This window comes from Lactuca sativa, chromosome 5, assembly GCF_002870075.4.
Source record: "Lactuca sativa cultivar Salinas chromosome 5, Lsat_Salinas_v11, whole genome shotgun sequence".
Lineage (NCBI taxonomy): Eukaryota > Viridiplantae > Streptophyta > Magnoliopsida > Asterales > Asteraceae > Lactuca > Lactuca sativa.
Genome location: NC_056627.2, coordinates 252,778,097 through 252,801,288, shown reverse-complemented (window position 1 = coordinate 252,801,288; position 23,192 = coordinate 252,778,097). Strand labels below are relative to the sequence as shown.

Genomic DNA, 23,192 nt, shown 5'->3' with positions numbered 1-23,192 from the left:
TAGAATACTTCCTACTTTTTATCCCTTTTACTCCCTAGTTCTCAGCTACTTTATCGAGGCCTTGCGTCATCAAAGTGGTGGCGATTAGAAGCTCTCAAGTCAGAGTTCTGCCCGCATAAGCCCATGTTCGCTAGAAACTCTCTGTAAGTTAGGCTACACTTACTATGTTATAAGTGTAACTTGCATTTATATTCATATTCGTTGTTATGAATATGTAAATAAATATTTTTCAGTAATCCCAGTAATAATATTGTCTAGAATGGTCACGTTGGCTTGGTTGTTGGATTTTAGAAAAGCTATATGCCGAAATGATCCTTCATCCCAACTCTCATGCCTGGTTGATCTTTATTTGATAGAGCTATCGGTATTCATTGGGATTAGTGATAGGTCTAGCCTTCATTACCAGATTGCCCCAAGGACTGATAATCTTTAGTATTATAGGTTAACACCTGTTAGGCACGTACTCGCCAACTGGATCACTCGGTTAGCTGTTAACCATCTGAGAAACTGTCAAGGTGAGTTCTTCTCACTATATTGCATACTCTAGTATGTATCCTCTATATGTTAGAATATAGTTAACTGTAGTATGCACTTAGGCAATTAGACTAGGATAGTTAGTTTCCTGCTATATAGACTATTGTTATATGTTGATATGTATATATGGAGTTGAGGGTGGACTAGTCTTGTGTTGAAGGCCAATGGACTCGGGCGGACTAGCTTTATGCTAAAGGTCAATGAGAGCAAACCAGCTACGTACTGAAGGCTATATGTAGGGTGGACCAACCTTATCCTGAAGGCCAAAGGACGAACCAACTTTATGTTGAAGACCATTAGGTGTATGCTTTTTATATCTGTTGTGGTATGGAATATTTTGAGGGAATTCACCAAGCCTCGACTTACAGTTGTTAAATAACTGCTTTACAAGTTATTCTTCGGATCGAGGAAAGGCTCTCGCATGACTGTACTTGCATCGACGGCAATAAATAATCTTTAAGAATTCCGCTAAGACTCACTTATATAATTAGATATGTAATATAATGTGTGTAAGATTTACAATTTAGATAAATAAAAATGAAATTTTTGTCTGTGAAAATCGGGACGTTACATTATGGGCTTATAATATTTGTATAAAACATTATTATAAATTTAAAGAATTACGTTAAATAAACATTAAAAAAATAAAAGACAATTTAGGATAGGTGGTCTTGATGAAATTTGTAGTAGTCGCGATGACAATTTTGTGAGTATAAAGAACGCCCAAATCTGACTTCGTATGAATAAGTTATGATTTTATGAAGTTTCACGTTCAGCCCTACACGGCAAAGTGTGTCAAAAATATAAATTGGAGATATGTTGCTTATTAGCCTAAGTGATCTAAATAAAAGTCGTAGTAATCGTAATTCCGAAAGTGTAAGTATAAAGAATGCTTAAATCTAACTTCGTATGAGGATGTTATGATTTTTCGAACTTTCACGTCCGATACGATACAACTATATGTGACACAGAAATCGAAATTAATATTGGATGATTGTTATACAAAACAATGTAAACGAGAGTTGAAGATCTCGTAAATACGGATTTGTCGATATAAAGACACTCAAGAAAGGAGTTCGTATGAAGGAGTTATGATTTGTGCTTGAAATTTAATAGTGTATGTTCTATAAAATACGAATGTATAGTATATTAGGAATTAGTTGTTGAGATCGAAAGGAAAGTTGTAGTACTCGGATTTACCTACATGTGGATATAAAGAATGTCGAAAACAAAGTTCATATGAGAGAGATACGATTTTTCAAAAATCACGAAAAATACATGTGTATGATAACGTGGCAGCCCGCGAGCACACCACGTGGTGAAGTTGAGGTCGAATCTTCTAACCGACCAAGCGACATGGCCCAATGACAGCCAGACATGTGGCACCTCAAAAGGATAGAGACGTCGCCTGGTTGCGACGTGCCCTGACAAAGTGTGGCGCGCTTCATGCCTATAAATAAACCTCATAATCTCTCATTTTTCACACAATTTCCTCTCTAAACTCTCTCAGATTCTTTCCGAAACCCAAGGCCCAACCTTAGGAGTTTTTAGGTGTTAGTAGCGAAGCTCTGGAGCATCAAAAGGCTAGACAAAAAGAAGTATTCAAAATCGAAGTTTTTGCCTACGAACTTCCCAAACTTTTTGCTAGAAACTTTGTAAGATAAGCTACACTTGCTATGATTAAAGTGTAACTTATATTTATATTTATATTTATAGTCATTATTATGAATTTATAAATAAGATTTATCATTGATTCCAAGTTATAATACTGATTGATCTACTTATGGGAGTGATGTCTAGGCTAGATTTAGTGAGGTGTTTTAAATGGGTTTCCAACCAATATATATATATATATATATATATATATATATATATATATATATATATATATATATATATATACACAAACACACACACACACCAAACAGATCCTACCTTCGATATGATCTTACCTGGTTGTTCCTTATTTGATAGAGCTTTAAGTATTTCTTGGGATTATTAAAGGATCCAGAAATAATTTATAAGCTTATAAATACGAACAGATACTGAAGCATAGTATTATTCGTATTTAAGATGTTTAAAAGGGATAACCGAAGTATCGGCCGAGGAGCTAGCTTTCCCAGGGATCTTCCACCTTAATCAACTGAGTGCATTGTTACTTTCGTGAACATGATTTAATACAAAGTAATTATTAAAGGTATTAAATATCTATTGAAAGTTTATATGTGGATTAAGTGCTTATTATATGGAAAGTGTGTTAGATGTATATTTGATGACATATGCTGTAACGCCCGGGTTTCAGGGCTAAGCATTTTTGTCAATGTAATAGTCTAGGTCAACTCTTGTAACTCTTTTTGAAGTAATAAAGATGAAATATTTGAGTATTATGTGAATTATATGTGTTTATTATTTAATTATAAATGTATAATTAATAAAGAATAAAAATGAGCGTCAAAATTAAAGTGTGAGATAATCCCAATATCTCTACATAAAGTTGTAGAATATGTCTCAAGGTTTCCGTGCATATAAGGAACACCGAAATCCGAGTTATAACGAAGAAGTTATGACCCGTCGAAGTTTCACGACAGAACCGACACGATACCGGGAAGCGTGAATAGTGAATTTATGATAGAGCGAGATTTAGCCTTAGTGATCTAAACGAAAGTCGTAGAATATGTTAAACTAAGAACATCGATAAAAAGAACGCCCAAATCTGACTTCGTATGAAGAAGTTATGAGATTTTAAACAGACCAATCCTGTCCCGACTTGTTAAAAATATAACTTTAAAAATAAAGTCAAAATTAGCCGACGGAGTCTAAACGAAAGTTGTAGAGTACGTCTTCACCTACGCGTGGATATAAAGAACGTCAAAAACGGAGTTCGTATGAACGAGTTACAAATTATAATAGCATATTTACGTATTAAAATAAAGTATAAATCATGTATACGTACACATATATATACATATGTATATATCATTAGAAAGGTATCGACGATGCGGTCATTATAAGACTAATGTTGAGTTCTTTCGACATTAGTTTAGTACAAATATCATTAAATCCATTTATAATAGTATTATAGAGGGGTGTTTAGTTGTTTATATAACTAAAAGGTCATTAAGTAATTATGGAGGGTAGTTTTTGAAAATTCAATTAGTATAAATAAGAGCCTTGGGCTCTCATATTTCTTGCACCATTCTCTTGATTCAAGAGTCTTTCTCTCCTTATCCCCCGAGCATTTTGGTCCCTCGTGATTCGACTTCTCTTTCTGTAGCTTAGTATAGTAAGGTGAGCGCTGAAGCGCTGCACGAATCTTTCTTAGAAAGATTCAGCGACGAAGTTCTGCCCCTGCAGAGCCCGACTCCTAGCTAAAACCCCCTTGTAAGTAAGTTATGTTTACCTTATTTTAATATAGCTTATATTTAAAATTAATATTGTTATTATGAACTTATAATAAATATTTGAGCTATTATTATAACTTATATAAGTGTCGTTATAATATTTTTTTTTAACTACTCGCGGTACGGGGAATCTGGTTTAAAGGGCCGCATAGGGTTGTTGGATTTCAGAAGTACTATATGCCAAAATGGTCCTGCCCTCCGGTGTTTTATGTCTGGCCCCTGTCTGTACATAGTGGTTGGAAAATATTGTTTAACGCTTATATAATAATAATAATACTAAGACTAATAGTTGGTCACGGTAAATATTAGACTAAATTTTAGCGATAATAATGCTAGGTTTCGTCGAAGGAAAATAGAATTGTTAGAAGCAAGCGCTGCCTGATTTTGGAATCATCACCTTAACAAGTGAGTGCATAGTTACTTTCAACTTACACATAGATATGAAGTATTTTATATAAATTACGTGCTATGTGTGCATATTATCTGAATACTTGCTATCTATGCTAGATGAACGTTGTTATACATGTTTTCAATGATTTAAACTGTATATGTATTTTATATCTATGAAAATGTTGGGGTAAAACATGGGTAGATGCAATAGGTGATGTGTGATAAAATGATGAGAGGCCTCGATGTTGATGTTGTTGATTCTGTCATCTAGCGGAGTATGGATGACGACCACGGACTCTTCTAGACAGTCCAGTGGAACACTAGCAGGCTCGCAACCTGTAGGTGTTTGTGAACGATGTGTTCACCGGTGTACTCCATCCCCCACATGGTTGCCTTTAGGACATTTATTGCTGAGGAATCCCCTTAGCAGTAGTGTCCGTCCCGATGATGATCCTTAGGCTAGGTCCCTTATGATAGGTGTTTAGGGACGTAAAGTGAGGATAACAGGAACGGGTAATCGGGTTATTGTTGATCGATGAAATTAATAAACTTATTTATTGTGGGTTGAAAACCCTATGTGCTCACCAAGCTCCCAAGCCTGACCCACTCAGTTTTATGTATTACAGGTAGTGGCGCATGAGCATAGGTGTGATGTTTTGGACGAGGGATTACGGATATAGGCCTGTAGATATGAAATAATGTAGTAAGGCTTATATTGTACTGTTTATGCTTTTGATCTGTACGAACATGACATCCCGAGTCTTTTAATGAAATACATTTCTATGGAAATGCTTTGATAAATCTTTATCATATTTTTGTTTTGGGACAAATTCCGCAACACTTTCATTTAAAATGTAACTCTGATTTTTAAACAAAGCATAAACAAACCGGTCTTTTTTGGCCGTGATTTTGGGGATGTCACAGTTGGTATCAGAGCATTAGTTTAAGCGAACTAGGAATTTGTAGGATTTCTAGACTTAAACTTAGAATGCTAAGCGATGATTGTGAGGTGTGAGCACTAGCTTATTTTAGGAATTGTGCCTAAAATGCTTTTATGTGCTAAATGCTTTGTGCATAATATGCTGTTAATTGTTCGGATCTATGGTCTGTTGCCGACCGGATCTGGAAACCTTATGTGTTTAGAATTCTAAACGTACGACTACGATATTAGAACTAGCATGTAAACGTTTCGGAGTGATAAGGACGATTTAAACGTCTATCCTAAATAAAGATCTAAATTCACCTTATTCGGTGTATAGATCAAGATGGCAAGGACCCGTAGCGGAAACGTGAACGCGAATGGAGATAGGAACCAACCCCCAGTGGTTCAACAAATACATGTTGTAGAAGAAGTTGCACCTGAACCAGTCACGATGGCCGGAGTGCAAGCGATGATCCAGGCTATGTTGGATCGTCAAATGGAGGAAACTAGACGTTTGCTCCAGCAAAATCGAGAGGAAGGCACTATTCAAATTGAACAGCCCGAGTTGAACGAAGGGCAGACTGAGGAAGGAGACTACAGTGGAACTGTTGGTCAAGTCAACCAACCAATAGTTCAAGAAAATAACCAAGATGACGGATTCGAGAGAAATGGATGCAAGTACAAGGATTTTCAGACTTGCAAGCCATCGACTTTCACGGGAAAGGAAGATCCAATCGGAGTCATGGATTGGATCTCGGAGATGGAGTTAGCTTTCATGACATGCGGTTGCAGAGGGAAACTACAGACCACGTTTGCAGTGCGTCAGTTTCGAGGAGGCGCTGTACGTTGGTGGAATACTTTGGGGAAGACTTTAAGCCCCAACAAACCCCTGGAACTGACATGGGCAGAATTTCTGGTACAATTCAAACGAAAGTACTGCTCAGCTCAAAACCTGCTCGAGCTAGAGAACCAGTTTCTAACCCTAAAGAAGGGGAGCATGTCAATCGATGAATACACGAACAACTTCACAGAAAAGATGGAATTTGCCTTGCGTCTTGTTCCGGATGAGCTGACAAAAATTGATAAGTACGCAAAGGGATTACCATGGGAGTACGCGGTGCCAGTGCGTCAGGCACCTACTTTGGAGGCAGCTATCTGGGCTGCCAAGTCTGTGGAGGATATGATTAAGGGAAGAGCTGCCAGCAAAGTCGAGGTTGGCGAGAAAAGGAAATTTGACGGATCCTCAAGGTCTGGTAAGAAGGGTAGATTCTCGAAGTTTGGTTCGAGAGGAGGAGGATCAGAAGCGAAGTGGTGTGACAAGTGCAAGAAAAAGCACTCTGGGAAGTGTGATGGAGGGGTCACTTGTTACAAATGCGGAAAGCCTGGGCACTATGCCAATGAATGCACGTTCACTAAGAAGGTCTGTTATGAGTGCAACGAGGAGGGGCACATTTCAAGGGATTGCCCGAAGAAGAAGGAGACAGGAAGACCCAACATACCACTGAAGCCGAAGGCGAGAGCCTTCCAGATGACGCTCGAGGCTGCAAAGGAGGCAACAGACGTCGCTTCAGGTACCATTCTTGTAAATGGTTTGCCTGCAAATATACTATTTGATTCCGGAGCCAACTACTCCTTTGTGTCGCATAAATTTGGTGGGAAATTAGCATTGCCTGTAGAAAAACTAGATAATGCCCTGATTGTAGAAGTTGCCAGTGGCAAATTCGTACCTGTTAGTAATCGTATTAGGAACATCGTCATTGACCTAAACGGAAACGAATTCCACGAAGAGCTATTACCCATAGAGTTAAACGGTTTCGACATCGTTTTGGGTATGGATTGGCTTAGCGCCAACGATGCTGAGATTCAATGCCGAAAGAAGATAGTAAAGGTAAACCCACCCGGAAAAGAATCATTTATGGTGTATGGGGACAAACGCAGAGTGAATTCTGGAATCATCTCCCTGATGAAAGCCAGGAAATGTTTGTCCAAAGGATGTGCATCATACTTGGCATTCGTAATCGATGCCAAGAAGGAGAAGAAAGAGGTGCAGAATATACCGGTTGTGTGTGATTATCCGGAAGTCTTTCCCGAAGATCTTCCCGGATTACCACCTGATAGGCAAGTGGAGTTTCGTATAGACTTGTTACCAGGAACAACACCGATAGCAAAGGCACCTTACCGATTAGCACCGACGGAGATGAAGGAGCTCATGACGCAACTTCAGGAGCTGTTGGACAACGGTTTTATTCGACCTAGTTCATCACCCTGGGGAGCTCCGGTGTTATTCGTGAAGAAGAAAGACGGAAGTATGAGAATGTGTATAGACTACCGAGAGCTGAATAAGGCAACGGTGAAGAACAAGTATCCATTGCCGAGGATTGATGACCTATTCGATCAGCTGCAAGGTTCGAGCTACTTCTCAAAGATCGATCTTAGGTCAGGATATCATCAGCTAAAGGTGAGAAAGCAGGATATTGAGAAGACTGCATTCAGAACGAGATATGGACACTACGAGTTCTTGGTTATATCATTCGGGCTAACCAATGCTCCCGCAGCATTCATGGATTTGATGAATAGGGTTTGTAAACCATTCCTCGATAAATCCGTGATAGTGTTCATCGACGACATTCTCATCTACTCAAAAAGCCAAGAGGAGCATGGAAAGCATCTACGGGAAGTATTAGAAGTGTTGAAGAAGGAGAAGCTTTTTGCAAAGTTCTCCAAATGCGACTTTTGGATACGGGAAGTCCAATTCTTGGGTCATGTTGTTAACCAGGAGGGAATAATGGTTGGCCCCACAAAGATCGAGGCTGTGATGAAGTGGGAACGTCCGAAAAGTCCCACGGAAATTCGAAGCTTTCTAGGATTAGCCGGATATTATCGACGATTTATCCAAGGCTTTTCTTCGATAGCTGCTCCATTAACAGCTTTAACTCATAAAGGAGCTACATATACGTGGAGTGAGAAACACGATGAGGCATTCGAGAAACTAAAGAAGAAGTTATGTGAAGCACCGATACTTTCTCTACCAGATGGAGTCGAAGATTTCGCGGTTTATAGTGATGCTTCTGGAGTCGGGTTGGGTTGTGTTCTGACCCAAAGAGAAAAGGTGATAGCATACGCATCTCGACAATTGAAAGAGCACGAAAAGAACTACCCCACTCATGATCTGGAGTTGGCAGCGGTAGTTTTTGCCTTAAAGATATGGAGGCATTACCTCTACGGCACGAAGTGCAAACTCTTCACTGATCATAAGAGTCTCCAGTATCTCTTTAATCAGAAGGAGTTGAACATGAGGCAACGACGCTGGCTAGAACTTCTCAAGGACTACGACTGTGAGATACTTTACCACCCAGGTAAAGCAAATATTGTTGCTGATGCTCTCAGTCGAAAAGTCAATCTGGAAAGGAAAAGGCCAAGGGCGTTAAGAATTGAAGTCGTCTCGACGATTGTCGAAAGTATCAGGAAAGCTCAAGAAGAAGCTTTAGAGAAAAATGACCGAAAGGAAGAACGTTTGGGAAGAACGTTAGTGTTCGGTACAAACAGTCGTGGACTGAAGGTATTCCAAGATCGAATTTGGGTACCTAAGACGGGAGGAATAAGAGATCTTCTGATGGAAGAAGCACACAAGACCATGTACTCGATTCATCCCGGTAGCACTAAAATGTATAGGGACCTAAAACCCTACTACTGGTGGCCGACGATGAAGCTCGATGTTGCGAAGTATGTGGCCGAGTGCGTAACATGTGCGAGGGTTAAGGCACAACATCAGAAACCGTATGGGAGTTTAGAACCTTTACCTGTACCCATGGGTAAATGGGAAGACATCACCATGGATTTTGTGACTAAACTGCCCAGGACGAAGAACGGTCACGACATGATTTGGGTAGTCGTGGATCGTTTCACCAAGAGTGCACACTTCATAGCAGCCAACGAGAAGTGGTCTATGGATAAGCTCGCAAATGCTTACGTGAAGGAAATTGTAAGACTTCACGGTGTCCCTCTTACGATTGTATCAGATCGTGATAGTCGTTTCACGTCAAGGTTTTGGAGGAGTCTACAAGAGGAGTTAGGTACAAAGTTGTGTTTGAGTACGGCTTACCATCCGCAAACTGATGGTCAGAGCGAAAGAACGATTCAGACGTTGGAAGATATGCTGAGAGCATGTACCCTCGAATTCCAAGGGAATTGGGACGAGCACTTACCTCTGGTAGAATTTTCCTACAACAATAGTTTTCACTCGAGCATCAAGATGGCTCCTTATCAAGCCTTGTATGGGCAGAAGTGTCGTACGCCGTCTTGTTGGCTTGAAGCCGGAGAGAAGCAGTTTATGGGCCCCGAGATAGTCCATGAGACTGCTGAGAAGTTGAAGGAGATTAGGGAAAGGATGTTAGCAGCCCAGGATCGTCAGAAGAGCTATGCTGACAAGAAAAGACGACCGATAACTTTCAAAGTTGGGGATTCCGTTTTGCTTAAAGTCTCACCGTGGAAGGGACTTATACGATTTGGGAAACGAGGAAAGTTGAGTCCAAGGTTTATTGGACCGTTCAAAGTTCTTCAGAAGATAGGGAACCAAGCTTACAAGCTGGAATTGCCCGAAGAACTCAATGGTATTCATAACACCTTCCATGTGTGTTATTTGAGGAAATTCACGGGAGATGTTCCCGACATAATTCCAATCTCAGAGTTAAGGATGGATGAAAATAAAAGGTTGATCGAAGAGCCTGAGGCAATTGTTGACCGTAAGACTAAGAAGTTACGACGCAAGATGGTCGACTTGGTGCTAGTCCGATGGAAACATTCGAATTGGCCGAATCTCACTTGGGAAACAGAGGATGACATGATGAGTCGCTATCCACATCTGTTTGCTGATGCATGATTCCGGGACGGAATCATCCTAAGGGGGAGAGAATTGTAACGCCCGGGTTTCAGGGCTAAGCATTTTTGTCAATGTAATAGTCTAGGTCAACTCTTGTAACTCTTTTTGAAGTAATAAAGATGAAATATTTGAGTATTATGTGAATTATATGTGTTTATTATTTAATTATAAATGTATAATTAATAAAGAATAAAAATGAGCGTCAAAATTAAAGTGTGAGATAATCCCAATATCTCTACATAAAGTTGTAGAATATGTCTCAAGGTTTCCGTGCATATAAGGAACGCCGAAATCCGAGTTATAACGAAGAAGTTATGACCCGTCGAAGTTTCACGACAGAACCGGCACGATACCGGGAAGCGTGAATAGTGAATTTATGATAGAGCGAGATTTAGCCTTAGTGATCTAAACGAAAGTCGTAGAATATGTTAAACTAAGAACATCGATAAAAAGAACGCCCAAATCTGACTTCGTATGAAGAAGTTATGAGATTTTAAACAGACCAATCCTGTCCCGACTTGTTAAAAATATAACTTTAAAAATAAAGTCAAAATTAGCCGACGGAGTCTAAACGAAAGTTGTAGAGTACGTCTTCACCTACGCGTGGATATAAAGAACGTCAAAAACGGAGTTCGTATGAACGAGTTACAAATTATAATAGCATATTTACGTATTAAAATAAAGTATAAATCATGTATACGTACACATATATATACATATGTATATATCATTAGAAAGGTATCGACGATGCGGTCATTATAAGACTAATGTTGAGTTCTTTCGACATTAGTTTAGTACAAATATCATTAAATCCATTTATAATAGTATTATAGAGGGGTGTTTAGTTGTTTATATAACTAAAAGGTCATTAAGTAATTATGGAGGGTAGTTTTTGAAAATTCAATTAGTATAAATACGAGCCTTGGGCTCTCATATTTCTTGCACCATTCTCTTGATTCAAGAGTCTTTCTCTCCTTATCCCCCGAGCATTTCGGTCCCTCGTGATTCGACTTCTCTTTCTGTAGCTTAGTATAGTAAGGTGAGCGCTGAAGCGCTGCACGAATCTTTCTTAGAAAGATTCAGCGACGAAGTTCTGCCCCTGCAGAGCCCGACTCCTAGCTAAAACCCCCTTGTAAGTAAGTTATGCTTACCTTATTTTAATATAGCTTATATTTAAAATTAGTATTGTTATTATGAACTTATAATAAATATTTGAGCTATTATTATAACTTATATAAGTGTCGTTATAATATTTTTTTTAACTACTCGCGGTACGGGGAATCTGGTTTAAAGGGCCGCATAGGGTTGTTGGATTTCAGAAGTGCTATATGCCAAAATGGTCCTGCCCTCCGGTGTTTTATGTCTGGCCCCTGTCTGTACATAGTGGTTGGAAAATATTGTTTAACGCTTATATAATAATAATAATACTAAGACTAATAGTTGGTCACGGTAAATATTAGACTAAAATTTAGCGATAATAATGCTAGGTTTCGTCGAAGGAAAATAGAATTGTTAGAAGCAAGCGCTGCCTGATTTTGGAATCATCACCTTAACAAGTGAGTGCATAGTTACTTTCAACTTACACATAGATATGAAGTATTTTATATAAATTGCGTGCTATGTGTGCATATTATCTGAATACTTGCTATCTATGCTAGATGAACGTTGTTATACATGTTTTCAATGATTTAAACTGTATATGTATTTTATATCTATGAAAATGTTGGGGTAAAACATGGGTAGATGCAATAGGTGATGTGTGATAAAATGATGAGAGGCCTCGATGTTGATGTTGTTGATTCTGTCATCTAGCGGAGTATGGATGACGACCACGGACTCTTCTAGACAGTCCAGTGGAACACTAGCAGGCTCGCAACCTGTAGGTGTTTGTGAACGATGTGTTCACCGGTGTACTCCATCCCCCACATGGTTGCCTTTAGGACATTTATTGCTGAGGAATCCCCTTAGCAGTAGTGTCCGTCCCGATGATGATCCTTAGGCTAGGTCCCTTATGATAGGTGTTTAGGGACGTAAAGTGAGGATAACAGGAACGGGTAATCGGGTTATTGTTGATCGATGAAATTAATAAACTTATTTATTGTGGGTTGAAAACCCTATGTGCTCACCAGGCTCCCAAGCCTGACCCACTCAGTTTTATGTATTACAGGTAGTGGCGCATGAGCATAGGTGTGATGTTTTGGACGAGGGATTACGGATATAGGCCTGTAGATATGAAATAATGTAGTAAGGCTTATATTGTACTGTTTATGCTTTTGATCTGTACGAACATGACATCCCGAGTCTTTTAATGAAATACATTTCTATGGAAATGCTTTGATAAATCTTTATCATATTTTTGTTTTGGGACAAATTCCGCAACACTTTCATTTAAAATGTAACTCTGATTTTTAAACAAAGCATAAACAAACCGGTCTTTTTTGGCCGTGATTTTAGGGATGTCACATATGCTGTGAGAACTATATATCGTTCTATATGTGTTAAGATGTATGTATGTACACACACATACACACACACACACATATATATATATATATATATATATATAATAATAGAAGTATTATTACTAAGAAGATATATATATATATATATATATATATATATATATATATATATATATATATATTAATACCTAATACTCTAGGTTAAATATATACACTAAATTTAGATAGTTCCACCTAAACATAGTTGGTATTGGAAGTTGATTATAAGCATTGTAGTCTTGCCTAGTGATGAGATAAGACTTATAAAGGATTCTTAGTTCGAGTTGAGTTGAAAAAGTGTTACGTATACCTTGTATTGTATAGATATTACATAAGTAGGGAATTGGTATTGATTACCGAGATGGAAATCTTGTTATACCTTAAAAACCTAAAACGGATGCTTACATCAATTAAGTTTGGATAATGGGTAGCATCATATTAAGGGTATGGGTGAGATGATAATAGAGAGTAGAACTATGCTCGATGATATTGATGACCGGTGGAGTACATTTTACGTACATGAGTGATATATTAGTTTTCCCCCTCGTTTTCCTTATTGATGATCAGTAGGGTATGTTTTACGTAAAATCGTGTTATATTAGTATCCCCATCCTTTTTTATAAGCTTCGTGTGCCATCGTTCCTATCTATCAAGTGATCATATGAGCTTCGTAAGTTATCGTTTCCATCTACGAAGTGATCCAACGAGCTTCGTGTGTCATCATTTCTATTTACGAAATGATACGATGAGCTTTGTGAGACTACCAGATAGGATGTTTATGTATCAGACCACTGCTAGGTATGTCTAAGTCATCTAGCAGAGTATAGACGACCACCCCTGACTTAACTGTCTTGTGATGTTAACGAATCATATTATCCGAGGTGTTTGGATTGCGTGTTCATTCATGTACTCCATTCTAAATCATACTATATGGGGAATTTGGATTGTGTGTTCATTTGAGTACTCCATTTCCCTCATATGTTGTCTTTTATTGATCTTCACATGTTACCAAGGAATCCCCGAAGCAGCGTAATCAACTTGTTGTTTACATTGATCCATATGGATATATCTCGTAAGGTCATTTTATATGACCAGTATGTGAGGATCGATGAGATAAGGTATATTGTCTTATAGATATGATATATTTGTTGATGATACGTAACGCTCGGTTTGTAACGCCCACGTTCCCAGGCTAGGCATTATCGTTGATGTAATAGTCTAGGTTAACCTTTGTAACTCTTTTTGAAGTATTAATGATGAAATATTTGAGTATTATGTGAATTATGTGATTTACGTGTTTTTTTGTTAATTATTATAATTTAATGAATTAAGAATAAAATAAGCGTCAAAAGTAAAGTGTGAGATAAGCCCGATATCCTTGCATGAAGATGTAGTAGTTGAAACAAGGATTCCAGAGATATAAAGAATGCCAAAATCCGAGTTATAACGAAGAAGTTATGACATGTCAAAGTTTCGCGACAGGACTGGCATGACGATGAATGACGTAAAATCTGAATGTGAAATAGAGCGATATTTAGCCTTAGTGATCTAAACGAATGTTGTAGAGTTCGTTAAACCGAGAGCGTGCATAAAAAGATCGTCCAAATCTGACTTCGTATGAGGAAGTTATGATTTTCCGAAGTTTCGACTTAGTAGTATGCAGCCCGATTACTCGATTTGAGATCGAGCGGTTTTTAGCCGAAACAATCTAAACGAGAATCGAAGATCTCGTCATTAGTAGTGCAATGATAAAAAGACAAACGAAAACAGACGTCAGACGAAGAAGTTATGAATTTATAACGGAGTTTTCCTGTCCCGACCTACTAAAAATAAATAATAAAAATAAAGTCAAAATCAGGCGACGGAGTCTAAACGAAAGTTGTAGAGCTTAGTCTCACCTACGTGTGGATATAAAGAATGTCAAAAACAGATCTCATAGATGACATTCTGATTTACTCAAAAAGCCAAGAGGAGCATGGCAGACACTTGCAGGAAGTGTTAGAAGTATTGAAGAAGGAGAAGTTCTATGCAAAGTTCTCCAAATGTGATATTTGGATTTGAGAAGTCCAATTCTTGGGTCACGTGGTCAACCAAGAAGGGATAATGGTTGATCCAGCAAAGATCGAAGCTGTGATGAAGTGGGAACAACCGAAAACTCCCACGGAGATCTGAAGCTTTTTAGGATTAACCGGATATTACCGAAGGTTTATCCAAAGCTTTTCTTCGATCGCTACTCCATTAACAGCTTTGACCCACAAAGGAGCTACTTATGCTTGGAGCAAGAAGCATAAGGAAGCATTCGAGAAGCTAAAGAAAAAGCTATGTGAGGCACCGATTTTCTCTCTACTCGATGGAGTTGAAGACTTCGCTGTTTATAACGATGCGTCTGGTGTTGGTTTGGGTTGTTTTTTGACCCAAAGAGAAAAGGTGATCGCATATGCGTCTCGACAACTGAAGGAGCATGAAAAGAACTACCATACTCACGATTTGGAGTTGGCAGTGGTAGTTTTTGCTCTGAAAATATGGAGGCATTACCTCTATGGCACGAAGTGCAAACTTTTCACTGATCATAAGAGTCTCCAATATCTCTTTAATCAGAAGGAATTGAATATGAGACAACGACGCTGGCTGGAGTTACTCAAGGACTACAACTGTGAGATACTTTACCATCCCGGTAAAGCTAATGTTTTCACTGATGCTCTCAGTCGGAAAGTCAATGCTGAGAGAAAAAGGCCAAGAGCATTGAGAATTGAAGTTGTCTTGACAATTGTGGAGAGTTTAAAGAAAGCTCAAGAGGAAGCTTCTGAAAAGAATGACCGGAAGGAGGAACGTTTGGGCAAAACGTTGGTGTTTGATACAAACGGTCATGGACTAAAGGTATTCCAAGATCGGATTTAGGTACCTAAGTCAGGAGGAATAAGAGATATTCTGATGGAAGAAGCTCACAAAACCATGTACTTGATTCATCCCGGTAGCACTAAAATGTATAGGGACCTCAAACCCTACTACTGGTGGCCGACGATGAAACTTGATATTGCAAAGTATGTGGCCGAGTGTGTGACATGTGCTAGAGTTAAGGCACAGCATCAAAAACCATACGGGAGTTTAGAACCTTTACATGTACCTATGGGTAAATGGGAAGATATTGCCATGGATTTTGTCACTAAACTGCCCAGAACAAAGAGTGGTCACGACATGATTTGGGTGGTCGTTGATCGCTTCACTAAGAGTGCGCATTTCTTAGCAGCTAATGAGAAATGGTCTATGGATAAGCTGGCGAATTCTTACATAAAGGATATTGTGAGGCTTCACGGTGTCCCGTTAATGATTGTATCAGATCGTGACTGTCGTTTCACCTCAAGATTTTGGAAAAGTCTACTAGAGGAATTGGGTACCAAGTTGTGTTTAAGTACAGCTTACCATCCACAGACTGATGGTTAGAGCGAAAAAAAAATACAAACACTTGAAGATATGCTGAGAGCATGTACCCTGGAATTCCAAGGTAACTGGGATGAACATTTACCTTTGATAGATTTTTCCTACAATAATAGTTTCTACTCGAGCATAAAGATGGCACCTTATCAAGCTTTGTACGGACAGAAGTTTCATATGCCGTCTTGTTGGCTTGAGGCTAGGGAAAAGCAGTTTATGGGGCCCGAGATGGTCCATCAAACCGCTGAAAAGTTGAAAATAATTAGAGAAAGAATGTTAGCAGCTCAGGATCGTCAAAAGAGCTATGCTGACAAGGAGCGAAGGCCGATGACTTTTGAAGTTGAAGATTCGGTTTTGCTTAAAGTCTCGCTGTGGAAGGGACTTATAAGATTTGGTAAAAGGGGAAAGTTGAGTCCAAGGTTTATTGGACCATTTAAAGTTCTTCGGAGGATTGGGAACCAAGCTTACAAGCTAGAACTACCAGAAGAACTGGATGGTATTCATAACACTTTGCATGTGTGCTATTTGAGGAAGTTCATAGGAGAAGTTCCTGATATAATTCTAATTTATGAATTGAGAATTGATGAAAACAAGAGGTTAATTGAAGAAGCATAGGCAATTGTTGATCTAAAGACTAAGAAGCTTCGATGCAAGATGGTCGAATTAGTGCTTGTCCGTTGGAAACATTCGAATGGGCCAAATCTCACCAGGGAAACGGAGAGTGACATTTTGAGTCGCTATCCGCATTTGTTTGTTGATGTGTGATTCCAGGGACGAAATCATCCTCAGGGGGAGAGAATTGTAACGCCCGCGTTCCCAGGCTAGCCATTATCGATGATGTAATAGTCTAGGTTAACCTTTGTAACTCTTTTTGAAGTATTAATGATGAAATATTTGAGTATTTTGTGAATTATGTGATTTATGTGTTTTTTTTGTTAATTATTATAATTTAATGAAATAAGAATAAAATAAGCGTCAAAAGTAAAGTGTGAGATAAGCCCGATATCCTTGCATGAAGATGTAGTAGTTGAAACAAGGATTCCGGAGATATAAAGAATGCAAAAATCCGAGTTATAACGAAGAAGTTATGACCTGTCAAAGTTTCACGACAGGACCGGCACGACGCTGAATGACGTAAAATCTGAATGTGAAATAGCGCGATATTTAGCCTCAGTGATCTAAAAGAATGTTGTAGAGTTTGTTAAACCGAGAGCGTGCATAAAAAGATCGTCCAAATCTGACTTCGTATGAGGAAGTTATGATTTTCCGAAGTTTCGACTTAGCAGTATGCAGCCCGATTACTCGATTTGAGATCGAGCGGTTTTTGGCCGAAACAATCTAAACGAGACTCGAAGATCTCGTCATTAGTACTGCAATGATAAAATGACAGACAAAAACGGACGTCATACGAAGAAGTTATGAATTTATAACGGAGTTTTCCTGTCCCGACCTACTAAAAATAAATAATAAAAATAAAGTCAAAATCAGCCAACGGAGTCTAAACGAAAGTTGTAGAGCTTAGTCTCACCTACGCGTGGATATAAAAAACGTCAAAACAGAGCTCGTATGCAAAAGTTATGCAAGTTTGAAGGCTGGTTAATCAGGTACACCCAACGTAATTTTGGAGTACGCCCAGCGTACCCGAAACCGCCTCAGCTACGCATGCAATGACGTCACTCGAGTACATACGCCTACAACGACGTCGCGTACGCCCAGCATAAGGTTTAGCACACCCAATGTACCTAGATTTACGCGCAGCGTAATCGAGGTTTCAGCACCCTATAAATAGATGTCGATGGCCGCCGATTTCTTTTGTTCAAACTCTTCTCTCTCACTCATTTTTACCCCGTTTTACGTGCAAGAAATATCCCGAATCCGCGGTATTAATCCCGAGCACCGAAGCAAGTCCCGAAGTCCATAAGATCCCGAGAAGTAAAATTCCCGAGCCGAAGCTCTGCCCACGAGGAGCCCGGTTTTTGTGAAGATCTTCCAGATCTACCGAAGAATACTACTTCTACAAGCCGTAGTGTTGTCCGGTCATCTTCTGATCAAGTGAGTGTGTAGTCACTTTCTTCTAACGCATAATTATGAAGTATTTTATACGAAATACATGTTATGTGTACATTTTGTTGTTATATGTGTGAATGTATATTCACTTTCTTCTATCTCATAGATATGATTTATTCTCTATGTAATACGTGTTATGTGTATGTGTCTAATCTGTTGTTTGGAATATGTATTGAATGAGAATGCTATACAGGTTTTAAACTATGTATAAAAATATATATTTTTATTTGTAACGACGTAAATTTCAAAACAATTTTTCACATTTTAAAAAACACATTTTCATTCATAATTGTTTTAAAAATGTCATTGTATCACATAACAATCCATAACATCACATCCCAAGATCAAAACATATAAAACTCCTCATGTGTGTGTACTAGTCAAGTCGGCGCCTTCCCGCGATCCTCATTGGTACCTGAAACACATCACACAACACTGTAAGCATAAATGCTTAATGAGTTCCCCAAAATACCACATACAACACATACGCCTTTCCAGACCACAATTCTGTGGAACCTTCCGGTCCAAGTCTCTCAGGGGACTTCCGTCCCGAATCCCGGTAGACCTTCCGGTCCTACCCGTACCGACCTTCTGGTCCGTAACCTCCTGACCTTCCGGTCCATGTCCTCTTGACCTTCCGGTCCATATCATCTTGACCTTCCGGTCCTTATCATACATATCATACATATCACATATCAACCTATAGCACGTATATCTCATAGCATATAAGACCTTCCAGTCACACTTAGGTACCCTTCCAGGTACAGTATAGTGAGAAGACTCACCTCGGTATCTCGGATAGTCTCACACTTGATCACACTGGTCTAGCCCCCGCCTAAACACATAAAAATACTCTCAAATTAATAAATAATGGCTCTCAAAGGCTAGATTAAATCCACTCTACAATTTCCACAGAAGGGTAAAAGACCATTTTACCCCTCCCTGACCCAAAAGTCCAAAGGTTGACCAAAACCCTAAAAGTCAACGAAAGTCAATAGGAGGCAGTACACAGCGCGTTCCTTCTCTGTATGCGGGGCGTACGCCGGCGAACCACAATCGCGGTTTCAACCCCTTACGTTGTGCGTACTGAGAGTTACGCCCAGCATAAGTCTCAGTTTCATCCATTTCATGGATTTTGGTCTTAAAGAGTTAAGACACTACTTCAACTTCCAGATCTGACTCTCCTTGATCCTCTTATCCCATAAAGTCGGAACCTTTAAGCCTTGGCATGGCTGTAAAGGTTCCTACACCCTCTAACACCTTTCCTTTTTCCCTCCAAAGGTCTAGATCTCATGCATGGCTCCATATTTACGTCTAAGATTGCATTTTTATGAACATACAACACTTATAGTCCTGAAATATGATAGATCTAGGCCAATGGAGACCATTTGCTCATAAAGTCTCCATCTTGGGATCAAAAACCCTAGAAATTGGTCCAAGAAGCATACAACACAAATAACAAGACAAGATTTGAGCTTTTTACCTCAGGAAGAAGCTCCAACCTCTGAAAAGCTCAAATCTATTCTTTCTGACAAGCTTCTAGCCTCCAAAATAGCCTCTTCTTCTCTTCCACCACCTTGAAATGACACTTAGAAGCTTAGAATACCGACACTCTAGCTAGAAACGAAGGAGTGCACTCTTTTAGGGTTTCACTCTCTGGAATGGAGGCTGAGGTCAAGGCCATAGCATTCCTTTTATAGTGCACCAGCCCCAAATTAGGGTTTTCATCCGGGCTCGCTACTCCCAGCGTACCCAGGCAAGTCCGCGTCCAAAATTAAGCACGCGAGTACGCGCAACGTACTCCTCAGTACGCCCAACGTACTCACAAGCCTAATATTTCACTTAAGGGACTTAATTTGACAACTTGGGAAAGGAGAAGGGTTAAATAGCTTTACCTAAATTTCGGGATGTTACAATTCTCCCCCATTAGAACCAGACTTCGCCCTCGAAGTCTCATGTCGAAAACAACTCCGGATGCTGCTCTCGCATCTCCGACTCCGGCTCCCAAGTCAGTTCAGACCCCCTTCGATGCTGCCACTGGACCTGAACCAGGGGCACCTCCTTGTTCCTCAGAACCTTGATCTTCCGATCCAAGATTACGATCGGCCTCTAAACATAATTCAGACTCGCATCCACCTAGATATCCTCCAACGGTACCACTGCCGACTCGTCGGCTATACACTTCCTCAACTGAGACACGTGGAAGGTATCATGAATCTGGCCCAACTCCGCATGTAGCTCCAAACGATATGCTACTCTACCCACCCTCGCGATCACCCTAAACGGCCCATTATACCGGGGCCCCAACTTGCCCCTCTTCCTTAATCGAATCACTCCTTTCCAAGGAGACACTTTCAGGAGTACAAAATCCCCGACCTGAAACTCGAGCTCGGATCGTCGCCTATCCGCGTAACTTTTCTGGCGACTCTGAGTTGTCAACAATCTCTGCCTGACCTATTGTATCTGCTCTGTCGTTTGAAGCACTATCTCAGTGTTGCCTATAACTCGTTGTCCTACCTCTCCCCAACAGATGGGAGTCCGACACCTCCTCCCATACAACAACTCAAAGGGAGGCATACCAATGCTCAAATGGTGGCTGTTGTTATAAGAAAACTCAGCCAATGGCAGATACGTGTCCCAACTCCCTCCAAAGTCCAACACACATACCCGAAGCATGTCTTCGAGCGTCTGAATCGTCCGCTCACTCTGTCTGTCCGTCTGCGGGTGGTAAGTGGTACTGAAATGCAGCCTCGTGCCCAAATCTTCGTGGAACTTCTTCCAGAACCTGGAAGTAAAACGTACATACCGATCTGATACAATCGAGATCGGCACTCCATGTCGCGATACCAGCTTCTCAGCAGAAAAGCTCTCACTGATAGCAAGGAAGTGAGCGCTCTTCGTCAGCCGGTCGACGATCACCCAAATTGCGTCAACACCCCTCGCGGTCCTCGGCAACTTGGTGATGAAATCCATAGAAATCTGTTCCCACTTCCATTGGGGAACCTCAAGTGGCTGCAAAAGGCCATGCGGTTGCTGGTGCTCGGCCTAAACCCTGCGACGGGTTAAGCACCTCTCAACAAACCATGCTACATCCCTCTTCATACATGGCCACCAATAATCCTTCTTCAAATCCAAATACATCTTAGTGGCCCCGAGATGGATCGAAAATCTCGATTTATGCGCCTCCTCCATCAAGGTGGTGCGCGCTCCGCCTGCATACGGCACCTAAATCCGAACCTGAAGGGTCATCTGCCCACAACTATCGGTAATGAACTCCGGCACCTGCCCGATCACTCGCTCCCTCTTCTGGTTCTCCAGTCTCACAGCCTCCGCCTGGGCCTCCCGAATGGTGTCCAACATCGGAGTCATCACGGTCAACCGCATGCAAATATCTCGAATTGGGGCGCTCTCCGCCCTGTGACTCAAGGCATCAGCTACGACATTAGCCTTGCCCGGGTGGTACAGGATCTCACAATCGTAATCCTTTACCACATCTAGCCATCTCCTCTGGCGCATATTCAGATTGGGCTAGTCCATCAAATACTTCAAACTCTTGTGGTCTGTGTAGATGGTACACCGAACCCCATACAAATAGTGACGCTAGGTCTTGAGAGCGAACACCACTGCCCCCAACTCCAAATCATGGGTGGGATACCTCGTCTCATGAGGCTTCAGCTGCCTCGACGCATACGCTATCACATGCCCCATCTGCATAAGTACTGCACCCAACCTCGATATCAATGCGTCACAATACACCACAAAATCCTCCAACCCTTCCGGGAGGGTTAGCATCGGGGCTTCGCATAATCTCTGGCGAAGTGTCTTAAATGAGGTCTGCTGCTTCGGACCCCATGAAAAAGCAACACCCTTTCGGGTCAACCTAGTGAGAGGCATGGCGATCTTGGAGAAATCCCTAATAAATCTCTGATAATAGCCGGCCAACCCTAGAAAACTTCTAATCTCGGTGGGTGATCTTGGCACCTCCCATCTCATAACCTCCTCAATCTTGGCCGGATCGACCAATATCCCATCCTGGTTAACGAGGTATCCCAAGAACTGGTCCTCTCGTAACCAAAATCACACTTGGTGAATTTGGCGAAAAGCCTTTCCGACCTCAATACCCCGAGAATCTCCCTCAGATGTTCCTCGTGCTGCTCTCTAGATCTTGAGTACACCAATAATATCATCAATGAACACGATCACCGACCGATCCCGCATCGACCTGCACACCATGTTCACGAGATCCATGAACGCTGCTGGTGCATTGGTGAGCCCAAAAGGCATCACCACGAACTCGTAATGCCCATAGCGAGTTCTGAACGCCGTCTTCTGGATATCTTCATCCCAAACCCTCATCTGATGATATCCCGACCTCAAGTCTATCTTGGAGAACCAGGACGCCCCCTGCAACTGATCGAACAGATCGTCGATCCTCGATAACGGATAACGCTTCTTGACCATCAACTTGTTCAACTCCCGGTAATCAATGCACATCCGGTGTGAACCATCCTTTTTCTTGACAAAAAGGATCGGCGCTCCCTAAGGTGAGCTACTCCTGCATCTCTGGTGGCGCAAGGCGATAAGACGCCTTGGCGATAGGTGCTGCCCCGGAACTAAATCGATATGGAACTCTACTTGCCTCTCGGGAGGCACACCCGACAATTCCTCAGGAAAAACATCCGGGAACTCGCACACTATCAGAACCTCATCAATCGAGCTTGGCCTCCTAGCGGTCACTCGTGTGTCCGTCACATAGGCTATAACCCCGCTGCAGCCCTGCTGCAAACTCTGTCTCGCTCTGGCAGCCGAACAAAACGCTGACCCGCATCCGATACCCTCGCCGTACACCGTAAGTACTCCCCCACTAGGGTCTCGTATCGTCACCAACTGACGCTCGCAGTCTATAACAACTCCAAATTGGCTCAACCAATCCATGCCCACTATGACACATACATCCCCCATTGCAATCGAGACCATGTCTATCGGGAACTCCACACCGAAGATCTCAAGTTTACATCCTCGAATCACATCCGTAGCATACACCGCTCGCTCGTCAGCTATAGAAA

At 40.8% G+C, this 23,192-nt stretch overlaps 2 long non-coding RNA genes across 3 annotated transcripts; both read left to right on the top strand.

Moving 5' to 3' along the window:
* The first annotated feature begins 3,755 nt into the window (after positions 1-3,755).
* LOC128126292 (uncharacterized) lies at positions 3,756-5,222 on the top strand. The gene is made up of 3 exons (XR_008224085.1): positions 3,756-3,919; positions 4,272-4,340; positions 4,952-5,222. It is a non-coding gene; the product is annotated as an uncharacterized LOC128126292 (long non-coding RNA).
* A 5,865-nt stretch (positions 5,223-11,087) lies between these two features.
* LOC128126291 (uncharacterized) lies at positions 11,088-12,564 on the top strand. 2 transcript variants are annotated; one of them, XR_008224084.1, is made up of 3 exons: positions 11,088-11,258; positions 11,614-11,682; positions 12,294-12,564. It is a non-coding gene; the product is annotated as an uncharacterized LOC128126291 (long non-coding RNA). The 2 variants fall into 2 exon arrangements; XR_008224083.1 differs by having other exon boundaries at positions 11,088-11,262.
* Positions 12,565-23,192: the final 10,628 nt, after the last annotated feature.